The 14,458-nt window shown below is 41.6% G+C and overlaps 1 protein-coding gene across 1 annotated transcript in view; it reads left to right on the top strand.

Moving 5' to 3' along the window:
• EPHB1 (EPH receptor B1) overlaps positions 1–14,458 on the top strand; it is a 251,330-nt gene that overhangs the window by 138,678 nt on the left and 98,194 nt on the right. The gene's annotated exons all lie outside the window — the stretch shown is intronic.

Below are 14,458 nucleotides of genomic sequence, written 5' to 3'. Positions count from 1 at the left end.
ATCCATTCACTAGGAACCAATGACATCACTGAGAATGCAGCCTATCCATTCACTAGGAACCAATGGAATCACTGAGAATGCAGCCTATCCAGTCTCTAGGAACCAGTGACATCACTGAGAATACAGCCTATCCAGTCACTAGGAACCAGTGACATCACTGAGAATGCAGCCTATCCATTCACTAGGAACCAGTGACATCACTGAGAATGCAACCTATTCAGTCACTAAGAACCAGTGACATCACTGAGAATGCAGCCTATCCAGTCACTAAGAACCAGTGACATCACTGAGAATGCAGCCTATTCATTCACTAGGAACCAGTGACATCACTGAGAATGCAGCCTATCCATTCACTAGGAACCATTGACATCACTGAGAATGCAGCCTATCCAGTCACTAAGAACCAGTGACATCACTGAGAATGCAGCCTATCCATTCACTAGGAACCAATGGAATCACTGAGAATGCAGCCTATCCAGTCTCTAGGAACCAGTGACATCACTGAGAATACAGCCTATCCAGTCACTAGGAACCAGTGACATCACTGAGAATGCAGCCTATCCATTCACTAGGAACCAGTGACATCACTGAGAATACAGCCTATCCAGTCACTAGGAACCAGTGACATCACTGAGAATGGAGCTAACAATTTATAATTTTATAACATCACATTCTAACTATACATTTCTAGAATATACTACATAAATGACAGCTAGAATCTGATTGGTTGCTCTGGGCTTTGTGTGAAGAGATTGATATTTTCATGTCTTCATCGCGCCATTATTACTCTGTTCATCAAGTTTCCTCATCGAAATGACTTCATAGAGAATATTATTTGGGTTGCCCCAATTCAGGACAGGGACAAGGTACCCAACAAAGAGATGACAAATATACATGACGTGGCAACAACCAAAGCCCAGATGATCATTGTTAGAGTGTTGGCATGGTCACCCTGTGTTCATTTGTTTTGTGGAATGACACTCATGTTTGTGATAAGTATGTATTGGGAAGGTCAGGACAACTATTGTGAAAATATATATGCTGGCAGTCATTTCCACCTTTGTAAGTGTTATACTGCTGAGGTCACTACAACGTTTGTAACAGTTATACACTAGTAATGCCACCCAGTGCCACCAAGAGGAATTTTGGGCCCTGGCATAGAAACTTCTTGGGGCCATAGTTCCTGAAGGGGTCTTGGCAACACCCTGTTAGTGGCTCCTCCCACTGCACATGGAGGTCTGGCCCCCCAGGCGGGCTCTGGCTTTGGTAATTTGTCCCCGCTCCCCCCGTTCTCGGTGCCCCTGATGCCACCACAATTATTGTAATAATAAATGTACTGGCAGTCACTATCACTATTATGCCACCATATGTGCAGACGGAATTACCACTATTGTGACAATATATATGCTGGGTATTATTACCGCTATTGTGACAGTTATACACTGGGAATGTTACTATCACTATTGTGACAACATATCACTACCATTATTGTGTCTGTGTTGGTATTACTATTGTGGCAGTTATAGTACTGGGAAGGACACTACCACAATTGTGTGTTGGGAATCACTATCACTGTTATGACAATATATGTGCTGGGAATCATTACCACTGTTGTGACAGTACAAGTATTAGGAGTCACTAACACTATTGTTGTGTCATATCTCTCCCATTCCCTATTAGTTGTCAGGTGCTGTCCCTGTGCTACTTTGTCCGCACAGGGACAGGCGCCTTCTCTGTAGCTAAGCAACCAGACGCATCAAGACCTACTGTGCATGCGCGTTCCATCGCTTAGCAATGAGACGCTATTCTGACGGCGGCTGCTGACGTCACCGCCGCCGGCGTTTATAATTCCTCTGCCTCTATTTAGGGAAGACTCTGGCACCATTTAAGGTAATATCAAAAACTACCTGGCGCTGATGAGAATATGAGAAACCAAAATAGACTGAAATGCACTCGCAGCTTTAGAGGAAGCTGTAAGATCCTCAACATACAAAACTGTCAAACACTATAAACAGCGCTGAATGCAAGAAAGCTCACAGGAAATATACAAACATAAAAAAACCATTAGGGTGCCCGAGTATTAGGTCTCCTAGCTCTAGGCATTTGTGTCCTGCATTTATCTTCGGTCTGACTTTCTGGTTCTGGACTCAGCTATTCCCGACGCTCCTCCTGGATTCTCCTTTTGGCTCTTCAACCTAGCTCCGGTATTTTATCTCTGTCTGCCTGACTATTCTTTTGGACCCTCCTTGTGTACTGCACTGACCGCACCGCTAGATCTCGGCACTCCTGATCATCCAATTATCTTTACCTATCTCGCTGATTACCCTCCTGGAGAACTACGATCTGCGGCCTTTTGCAGCTAAATCCAAACCTCCTTGCCGGGGTCCCTGATAAAGACCAGTTAGACTCTGCGACTCCAGATAGGATAGTGCCAAAATCAGCAGATAGCTCCTGAAAGCTGACAATAGTCACTTGAAGAACATTCATCTCTTTGTATTGTAACTTTTACAAAACCTCCCTCTTCTTTGACTGACCCCTAGAATAACTAGTCGCCCTCTACCTTTATTTGCTCTCCGTCCTCCAGGAGGACACGTGTGACCGGGAAGGCGTGTTATGACGTGATTTGAGCCGTCATGGCACATCCCTCTCAGCAGCCATCTGTGTGATTAGTCTGCTGTCGATAATCTGTGAGTCTCCTGGAGACTGGGAGAGCACGCTATGAATATAGGCAGTATTATGCTCAGTCTATATATGCAAACATTACATGTTTGTTGTAGTGAATTGTCAAACAAAGGCTGGTGCATGGCACAGAACTCTTAAGAATGAGGAGATGTGATGTATGGTTGTAAAATAATGAAGCCACTATCATTAATATCCTGCCCCCCAATATATACTTATACTAATGTCACTATGCATTTTATGTTTTGCGGGAGCGTGTAATGTATGAGACAATGGGTAAAATAAGATTATTTTGTCCCTGGTTGATGAGACTGTACTCCCCCTCTCCCTCTTTGAACCAGCAACCTCTGACATTATCATCACCATTTATTTATATAGTGCCACTAATTCCGCAGCGCTGTACAGAGAACTCACTCACATCAGTCCCTGCCCCATTGGGGTTACAATCTAAATTCCCTAACACACAGACAGACAGACAGACTAGGGTCAATTTGTTAGCAGCCAGTTAACCTACCAGTATGTTATTTTAGTGTGGGAGGAAACCGGAGCACCCAGAGGAAACCCACGCAAACACAGGGAGAACATACAAACTCCTCACAGATAAGGCCATGGTCGGGAATTAAACTCATGACCCCAGTGCTGTAAGGCAGAGGTGCTAACCACTACACCACTGTGCTGCCCCACATTATTATTATCTTCATTCAGCCCAGAGTATCTTATGGGGGAGTGTTGGCTGGGCGTTGGAAAAATTACGTGGCAGGGTGCAAATACTGTGCCTTCAGAATATAAACATACATCCTTCCATCTCCTGTGCACATGCATATGTATTATACTAATGTCATCTTTCACTTGACATGCAAAGTGCACAACTGTTCTGTCAATACTGGCTTGATGCACAAATGCACTCACATGGCTTCAGGTGGCTCAGTGCTTATTATGCATTCATACGAAGATGCAGATATTTAAAATCTAATTTCTCACATTTGCACTTAAAACATGTTGCTCTCCTGGCAAAGCTATTAGGGGCTCCTCTAAACAGCCACCCCCCTCCTTACATTAACTTTCCATTAATCACAGCAACCTTGTGGCAGGGTCATGTGAATGGATGGACATTTATATCCAGGCACCGCCCACTTTCCCAGTCCTGTTCACATTAATCACTCTGGGTGTTAATGAATTATTGACTGAGTGGGTTATTGAACCCTGTGTCACCAGGTAGAAGTGTTAAATAGGTGTCAGCATGGAGGTGAGGGAGTGAGGGCGACAAGGTGCGTGGGGATATTACCTCTGTGTATTTACTGGTATATAGAGGGAGGTCAGAGGACCAGTCTATCAAAGAGTAAATACGCAGTCAAGTAATCATATTAATAGAGTATCAGATATGTCACTGTGTTTCTCATTTACAAAGAGGTTGTAAATCACATCATTTATACACTAACAACAGCTTACATGGTAGCCACTAAACTAGTCAGTAAAACCCAACTAAACAATCATCATTTTCTTAGTTATATATTTTTTAATAGAGCAGAGCATCCAAAATTGCTTAAATATTATGCAATTTTATTTTACCATTTTAATATTTTTCCTTCCTACACATGGGGGGTCATTCACGAATCATTGCAAAAGTATTACTATTATTACTATGGCATTTTTAAATGCACTTTTGTGAGGTGGTTGTTTGCTCTTGTTGGAGGATAATTAGGCGTGCCATATAGATTGGCAACATATAAACATCAGCAAGATATTCACTATTACATGCCTAATTAAGCTTAATAAATTACTAAGGGCTTGTACACATGGGCGTCAATCTTCTGCGCTTGTTAATAGTTTTTTTATACCTCATAAATGTATATAAAGGCATATAGGAAAGTACATATACATGCGTTTAGTAATACACATGTGCATTTCTACATGCTTTCTGCTTCATTGTGTATTTGGAACAGAGCGTGTCCTATACACTGTTAGTTAATGCACATTTATATTTCTATTGGAGTCAATGGGTATGACTTACATGCACTTGGGAATATATTTGCTAAACTGCGGGTTTGAAAAAGTGGAGATGTTGCCTATAGCAACCAATCAGATTCAAGTTATTATTTATTTAGTACATTCTACAAAATGACAGCTAGAATCTGATTGGTTGCTGTAGGCAACATTTCAACTTTTTCAAACCCGCAGTTTAGTAAATCTAGCCCTTGGTATAGATTTGCCCCTCATTTAACTCAAACATTTTTCACACTTTTCAGTGTTAGCAGCTAAATGCATCACACAAATTTCGAACACATTTGATTCTGACTAAATGCATTGCAGACGTGTTATAAATGCATCATAAATGTATGTGGCAAACCGAGCCCCCCCCTACTCAGTTTTATGGTTTACAGATAAAGGAGAGAGCACACAATGAGAGAAAACAATAGAAAAGTTACAATTAAAGACTGAAATGAGTTCTTACTTTTCTCTACCATGCATGTTTGACTCTTGTAGGCATATTTATCAAAGCCCCCAACCCTAAATCCTGCAAAACTACAGTTCTGGCAGGGTGACACCAATATGTAAGTTTAGTAACAAACAGCAGAAGGCCAATACAAATAGACATCTGAAATAGGTAAACCCCTTTAATATGTTGTGATTACTGTGATATCTATTATTGTTTTCGTCGCAAAAGCAAACTCTGTGAAGTTTATACTCACTATATATAATTATGAATACAATGCTAGGAGCACAAGTTATTCAAACCTTCTTAATGTATTCTAAATGTTCATGAGAAAAACATAGGGTGATTTTTTATTTATGTCCATTGTGAATAGCAAATATGGGGATTGCCCACAGTTAATAATACATTTTTACATTGAAATATTAATGAACCTCATACTTATGCTGCTAATGTACACTCATATTTGTGTTGCTGCTGTGGCAGCTATTGTGCTAAAGAGTTTGGTTGTGGGATATGCTGTATGTTTTAAGATGGTCTCCTCTCTCGCAAGTCCCATTAAACAGGTTAATTGTCATAATAGTGATAGAAAGAAAAGTTGACAGCATGGGGGATTGGAGTCAAGTGGGGAGCAGCTGGTCAGCGGGGAGAAGAGACAGGATACCATATGTAGGCTGCCAGCTGATGAAATGGCATTTGTATCCCTCAGAGCCCCTCACTGCCACATCTGATCTCCCATATCTGTCACATCACATCATCACAACACAACAGGAATAGTATGCTGTGGTAGATGAACTATACCACAAAGAAAAGATCACTGTGGCCAGTGATAGGCAGGGGGCGATAGAGTGCAGAGCTGGCACCTAGGCAGAACTCCGTTAGGATAGTGATATTTACTGGGCATGAAGATTCACCACTTGTTGATAATTGCGAGAGAGCAGGAGACCACATAGTGTTAGAAATAATTTGCATAATAGTCAATGTATAGACAATGTATCCCCTACTGCAACTGCAATCCCGTAGGTGAGAACGTTAGGGGAAGGGAGCATTGTGTTCCTACAGCATACTTGCCTACTCTCCCGGAAATTCCGTGAGGCTCCCGTATTTTGGGAAGTCCTCCCGGACGAGTAGGCGACCTCCCGGATCCTGACGGCATTCACTATAAAATGCTGAAATTCACAGCATTTAATAGCGAGGGCAGGGCTTAATGATGTAATTAAGCCCCACCTCCAGCATTCAATGCCGTGAACTTCGGCATTTTGTAATGGGGGCAGGGCTATGATGACGCGGCGACGCCACCACGCCCCCTTCTAGAATACTGCCACATGACCTGTTCTCCTGGCTCTCCCAGGGACAAATTTCAAAAGTTGGCAAATATGTTTCACAGCACTAGGCAGCTAAATGGGTACGTGGTCACGTCACAATGGGGAACTCATGAGAATCAGATCCAGGGACTGTCTTTATTATATGTGGTTATATATATATATATATATATATATATATATATACATTTGTTTTTCATTGGGCACCAGGCAATATTCTACTCTGCCAAAGTGCAACTGAAAGGCGTCCCATTAAGGGTATACAGTAGGATGAGATCTGATCTCCGCAAGAGATAGTGGAAAGTACCGCCGTCTTACATTTGTGCTTTGTCAAAAATCTAGGTGCCTGGCACCTAGAAAGAGCTTTCTGCGTGGCCCGTTTGCCTTTTTAAAATCGCAAAATGAGTTCCACAGTGCATACATATTTTATTTCCTGGTGTTATATATTAGCATTACTTGTGTTATTATAACAAGGACAATCTTCTGGTGATCTCTGAAAAGGTTTATGAAACTAGTCATCTTCAAATTAAAGAGTTTAACAAATAAACTGAATATTGAGAAATTTGTAATTAAAATATTCAGAATGGTACCTATAAGAGGTAACATTTACTCACAGTTCTGGTGATCACATGACTTTACAATGCCTATTAGTCAATAATTGACACAACATATCAGTATTGACTATATTGTAATGACCTATCGGACTTCACAAAACGCTTAGGTTGCTTTCCAGCTGTTATGCAGCTATGAGTACAAGCAAGCTGGGACTTGTAGTTACACAGTATCAAGCGAGCCACAGCTTGTTTGTCGCTGCTCTAGAATAGTTTACTGTTTCAAGGAAACAAAATGGAAAAAGCAAGGGCTCATATATAAGATAAATATTCCCTTCACCTGTCGTTCTCCATCTCCCACGCTCAATCTGCAGTCCCCACAGTCCATATAAGATATGCTGATTCAGCAGATGGGAGCATGCGGGAATTGATCTTGAGGCAGGTTATATTCTATGAGTGTGGGGTGAGATTTATGGCTGTGGGGATTCCATGCTCCCCATGAGGGGGGAGAGATAGGGATCAGGGCCAGCGCTCCTCTTATATCTGATGATCAGACACTTTCTGCTCTTGTTTATTCCATTATATAGTTATTGCAGAAAATATCAGGCTCCTACTGTCACACCATTGTCATCTGTATCAGGCTGTCTTTCTCTTTAAGTTTCTTTGTTTCAGAAGTAATTCCCCCTTAAGTGAATAAAGCATGTTAATTATGGTATTTCTTTCTTTCACTCTCAATTCTTCCTTTACCGATTTTAAATCATATACCTACATTAGCCCTATCCCAATACACTTTGGGGTATATTTAAGAAAGCACGGTAGTGCACTTACCGTGTAAATTAGGCCATGATGTGCTCTCCGCAAATTTATTAAAGGTGCATCGCAGCAGATATCATGGATATCTGCTGCTTTGCACTCCTGATCGTTTTTGCGAGCAGTCACTCCTGGCCGCAATCTAACAAGTCCCGAAAAAAGCTTGTGTTAATGTACGCCAGCTGAAGCTGGCGTACATCATAGGAAATGCTGGTAAAACTTCTGTTCTTCGATATGTCCAGCTCTGCTCCGGAGATCCCTCCCTGTCACAGCCTCAAGCTCTCTGGTCCGGCACATGCGCAGTTGCATGAAGAAGAGCAAGTACACCGAAGAGGAGGCGATCGGGAGACATCGCGACCGAAGAGGCAGTGGTATGTTTTTTTTTACCACAGAAACAGCAGTTTTTCGGAACTGCTGTTTCTGTGATCCATTTTTCATAAATTTGAGAAATACATCAATCCTTATCCATGCGATAAGGATTGATAAGTATTTCTCACTTTCCCCGATACATGATAAATGTGCCCCTTTATCTTTACAGCAGGATACAGTTCACGGCTGACAAGTTTGTGTGACAAAGGTTTCTGTAGGAAAGGTTTCATTAGTAGCATATTGAAGGTATGTGAGTCTTCTGGGGTTTCCTTGGCGTCTCATAGTCTGTGACAGGTGCTTGCACAATCTGCAGCCAGCTGTGTTGTGGTCTCATCTTATCCCTGGAGGACCATTATGTCTCCTTCTCCCATACACCGTCTCTATCCTTCCCCTGTTTATTTTCCTTTATCTCCACCTGAATACTTTATCATATTCTTACCAAGACGTTGTCTAAAAGGGGTAAAATGGAACAACCCCAAAAGCAGTAGCTGCAAATGTCAAAGGAAATATCAGTCATATAGAAAGGAAGAGGTACTGAGGCGGAGGAGTTAATGAGCTGAATGCTGTCACAGCTTATCCCCCATTCACAAGAAACTTGGCAATAAATGAGTTAATGACTCTTCTTTGCTGTTAGATGTCATTGTACATCAAACTATCACCATCCAGCCAGACCTCAGGAGGATAACACAACCTGCACATAAGTGACACAGTTGCAATGAAAGGTCAGCTAAAGCAAGCTAGCCAGAGCCTGCAACCTTTTCAGATGTCAGCCAGGTCCCGGGGGGATATGAAAGCAGATGAAGTGTCAGCGTGCCAAGCCTGCATGGTACAGGTCGTACGCACATATGACGGATCCATGTGTGAAATATACATGGAAAGTTCCTGTAGGGGAAAGCACTCTGCATAGCGTACATTTATATTTACAAACAAAGAAGCAGATACATTTCCTTCCGCTTCCTTTCGTTCCACCCTCCTTGTGATCTTCTTTATAAACTCCCGCTGCTTAAATGTTCAGATCGCTGCGAGGATGTCAAGGTTTCCCGGTCGGCTGGCCAACGTTTATAAGTTCCATCATTCAGGCAGTGTTGTTTCCTCAACTTAAGGGCCAACGATGTACAAACATCCTGTTGCTTGTTTACAACAACTTTTCCAACACGAACACAAAAGAAAATGCAAATAGAAATATCATACAGAGACCAGCAAGCGTGTTCTTACCGCGTATTGCTACACACTGGGACAAAGGCATGTATTATTTATAGTTCAGGGAGGCTTTTGACACCTTGAATTCCATTTAAACTACAGCCTTGTATCCTGATGCTGCGAGATACAGTTTATCGCCACTACATTCTGCTAGTGGTATTTCACACTGCTTTTTCAGAACAAAGTGAGATACAATAGTCTGTTTCTTACTTCATTTACTCTGGGGCTTTCTGCAGGTCTGATCCAGATATGTCCTATTTATATAGTACAATGCATGAAGCATAAAACTGACAAAGATGCAATAAACTTAAAGCATAGCAGAGTCAGTTGAACATGCAGGACCTGAGTCGTTAAGGAGAGAAAAGCAAAAAAAAAGGAAGCAGCTTTGCACCTGGGCCAAACCATGTTGCATTGGAGGGGGAGGTAAATTTAAAAATGTGGGGACAGATTTATAGTTGGGGTAGGGCATGTCCTAGATCAACTTTAAATTTACGTGTAAAAATAAAGATATCGGGCCTGATTCATTAAGGATCTTAACTTAAGAAACTTCTTATTTCAGTCTCCTGGACAAAACCATGTTATAATGCAAGGGGTGCAAATTAGTATTCTGTTTGCACATATGTTAAATACTGACTGTTTTTTCTTGTAACACACAAATATCAACTTTAAATTTCAGTGTACAAATAAGCTATCAAGTATTTGTGTGCTACATGAAAAAACAGACAGTATTTGACTTATGTGCAAAACAGAAATCTAATTCGCACCCCTTGCATTGTAACATGGTTTTGTCCAGGAGACTGAAATAAGAAGTTTCTCAAGTTAAGATCCTTAATAAATCAGCCCCATCAAGTATTTTTGTTCTAGATAAAAAAGACAGTATTTTCCTTACATACAAAATAATAAACTAATTTACACCATTTGAATTGTAACATGGTTTGTCCAAAAGAAAATGTACTCCTTTCTTTACTCTCCTTAATGACTCAGACTGGATATGTATGTATATTGTTATACTGTCATTGGATAAGCAGTTCAACAAATGTTCAAAAATACAGGACAATGAGTATAATAAATTACAGGGACGTTGAATGCAAGTGCTTTGTCAAATATCAAAGAAAGAAGGATGAAGTTCCTGACCCAAGAAGCTTACAATCTATATAGGTTCATTGGAATACAGTCAGAAATAGCAGGTGACAACGTAGTTTTTATATCATCTTATACCACTGAATCTTGTTTATACACATTTGTCTATTGCTTATATCAACCTGGAGAACAAAGATCAAAGTTATTGAGACATTTAAATACAATTATGTTGCCCATGGCCTTAGCCTGGCCATGGGAACAACCGGATTACATGGGGCTCCGGTAGTGCCATCGGCCGATGATCAATGTTGATTGGGACAGCCAGAAAATACTGCTATTCCATTTTGTTGGAAATCCGAAATGAAAGAGAAACAGAATTGCTGTGTCTATATTAAAGGTGTGGACAAGATTCAGTAGGATTGTATTTTCCAAAATGAGCTATTTACAGTGTTAAAAGCTTGAAAAAAAACCTTGCAGTTGGCAGTGCTAAAACAGTAAAGTAATTTAATTATGTTTGGGAAAAACAGAGTTTTTTTCCTTAAGATAATCGAATACTAATCAACATTGGCAGACCAAATGGGCAAGTACATCCTCTTCTGTTGGTCCATGTTTCTGTCATTAAGAACATACTTGCCAATTCTCCCTGAATGTCAGGGACACTCCCTGAAATAGGGGTGATCTCCCTCACCCCCTGAAGAGTCTGGCATTCTCCATGATGCTGAGCAAGTACAAGACGTGGTTGGCTTCGCCATCTGTGGCATGATGACACAATTCAGAAATTGTGTCCTATGTCCTTGCCTATGGAGGTGGCCATTTTCATGGAGACCAAGATTTAATCAAAGACTGACAGGTAAGACAACATGACTTCAATAATGGAGACAGAAATGCAAAAGACACTTCAGTCTCTAGAGATTCAATAGCTGCTTTTCTTTAACGCATAGTTGCCTACTATTCAGGAATGTCCAGGAGACTCCTGTATTTCTGGTTCTCGCCTCTGCAATAGATAAGTGACGGGGGGGGGGGGGGACTTAATGACGCAAATATCGCGTCATCTTAACCTCGCCCCCTGCTGTACATGGCCAAAATTGTGACAATCGTTTAGGGGGAGGGGCCAAAATAATGTGATCAAGCCCTGCCCCCGAACTCCCACTCCCACCCAGGATCTCCCTGAAGCCAACGAGGAAAAGTTGGCAAGCATGATTAAGAAGGCTCTTACATTTATGGGGACATCTGATTTCTAAGATGTACAATTAATGTTCAGGTCTCCAAGACATACTCGGTCATGTAGTGAGGTCTTTAAAACTTATACTATATTTCTTATGGTAACCTGTCTTTAGCAAAGTATTATTTCCTAACCAACTCCTTTCAGTTTAGGGTTGAACAAAGATGGGAATGTAATAAATGGAGGACATTTAATTCTTCCGTGGCTTGGACATTAAATTGCTTTACATGACACCTGGGGATTGAGATATAATATGTATGCAACCCAGTGATTTTACCCATGATTAGGAGTTAGGGGTGCTTTACTGATTCAGGCACATCAGGTTTTGGTTTTTTTCTTTCCGCGTCACAGTTGGGCGCATCTTCAGTTTACTGGAAAGATCGTCTCCTTCATCAACGCTTTGAATCCCTTCCCAGTTGGGTGTATTCCAGACCCACTAATTGGCTGTTTTCCCAGTCAACAAGCTAGTAGCTTTTCCCATTTTGTAGGCGAGTGCCTTCCCTGTGCATTAGCTGGGACTTCTCCAGGCTCTGTGATGGCATTAACATAATTTTATAATAATACCATAGAATAAACGTGTGCTCCCACTGAGCAAGCAGAGCCAGAACAGAAAATTCTATAACCACTTTGTATGTGGCTTTGTCTATGCGGTGCTGTCATCTACACAAGAAAACAGAATGCACTTAATATACAGTATGGTGCACAAGATAAATCAGGATTGCGTAATATAGAACAGATGACAGCAAGCTATGGCTTGTTGCTGTGGAACTTTAATTTTCAGCGTGCCATGCCAGCCACAAGAAGGCGCCCACAGCCTGCCTGCACCAGAAATATATATGTTTTTATTTTTTTCCCAGCGCAGGTGGGTCAATGAGTGCTGTTCCACTTTCCGATTGGAAAACAAACATACTTACCTTGAAGCCGACACTGGAGATCTCCGATTGAATCACCATGCTGACAGCAAGTTATTCCGATTGGAGAAGTGTTCGGCACTGCAGGTTGATGTCATCGCGACGTCTGTCAATAGAAATTTAAAGTGGTGGGGACCTTTAAGGTTAAGTGTTTAAACACTTAACCCGACATTTCCGCTTTAAATTTCTATTGACAGACGTTGCAATGACATCTACCTGCAGTGCCGAACACTTCTCCAATCTGAATAACTTCCTGTCAGCATGGTGATCCAATCGGAGATCTCCAGCATCGGCTTTAAGGTAAGTCTGTTTATATTACAATCGTTTTATCAGAAATTCGGATTTCACTTGTAGGACTTGTTGATGTCGGATTTTTCCGCATCGATCAATCGTACCCAACCTGGGGTGATTGGTGCAATTGTACTGAAGCCGATTCTGCTCAATGAAGCCCTTTCACTCATGCCCAGTGATGCACCACACGGGACTATATAACGTCAACCCCAGGCATTGGGGCGCTACTTAACCCAGCACTGATTCTGAGTCTGATAAAGGATAAAATTATTTCTTATTGATAAATCATTTATCGAGAAATGAATAAGGTAACAGAAGCAATTATAATAAAACTTTAATTAAAGAAGTCTACCATATCATAAAATACCTTTCAACTCAACTTCTTTCCAGGGGCGCTAAGAGGGAGAGACCAGGTACAAAGCGCCTGGGCCTGCCTATGTAGTGGCCACGCCCCCTTCAGCAGCTATGGAGAGGCCCCAGAAAGTTGCTGTACCGGGGCTCAAAATTCCTCTTAGCAGCCCTCCCTCTTTCCCCAACAGTTCCTGTGTTTAAGAGTTCAATTTGAAACAGTAGGACTCCACTTTTCAAACACTCTGTCAACATATAACTTTTTATATATGCACAACATACATATAATATACACACAAATGTGCAGATTGAAAAAACACACAGTATATGTCTATTACAGAGAAAACAGGCGCTGAGGAGTGCAAAACCAGCTTTGTACCCGCAGTGTGTCCGGATTACACAAGTGTGCCTAGATTTCTGCCGAGGTGCATGGGTTAAAGGACTGGTGACTTGTTTTGCAGAAGTGTGCAGAAATTAGATTTCCTTTTGTGGGTGAGATTATTGATATTAGGTAATGGGGAGAGGGTTTATCATTAGGTTCCTTCCTTGCTGTGCCATGGGCTGCAGTGCGTTTTCCTCTCTGCATAAGCGCTTATATTTTGCGCCAGCTGACAGCTGGTGATATTCGGGTCTCATCTAGCGCACTGGTACAAACCAGGGCATTTTACAGTGAGCGACGGGTGTGCTTTGTTAATTACCAGTACATGTGCACCAGCACACTGTATCCATGTACCTCTCATATAGTGCATTTCATGCTAATGCATATCCTGCCTTAAGCTTCCTACACAACATGTGTTTTCTGCTTCCCTGTAATTTGTCATGTGTTATTATTATTATGTTCATCTCACCACAGGTCATAACACAGCAGCGAGTTTGCTAACACCATCCAGAAAGAGCAGAGATGCTGTTGTACTTGGTATATGCCGCAGTAACAGTACTATAAAGTGTTATCTGTGTAATGGGACCAAATAAAATCTGTCATCGTTGCGATGACAGATAATAGACGGGGCAAAACCCCATTAATTAATAAATATGCCCCAACTTTCAGAAATCTAATCTCATGTATCTAATAACCAAGGGCTCGACAACCCCGGCACGCGGACCACTTCTGTCTGGCATGCCAAGCTCCGGAGCGGTCAGGTTAAAGAAACCGAAGATGGGTGATATGGAGCTGCTGCATCGGCAGCTTTAGACTTTAGAGAAGCAGCTCTTATGGAACGAAAGATGCGGACTACAGAGGTAAG

This window comes from Mixophyes fleayi, chromosome 3 (assembly GCF_038048845.1).
Source record: "Mixophyes fleayi isolate aMixFle1 chromosome 3, aMixFle1.hap1, whole genome shotgun sequence".
In the NCBI taxonomy this organism is placed as follows: domain Eukaryota; kingdom Metazoa; phylum Chordata; class Amphibia; order Anura; family Limnodynastidae; genus Mixophyes; species Mixophyes fleayi.
This window is presented reverse-complemented; position numbering and strand designations above follow the sequence as displayed.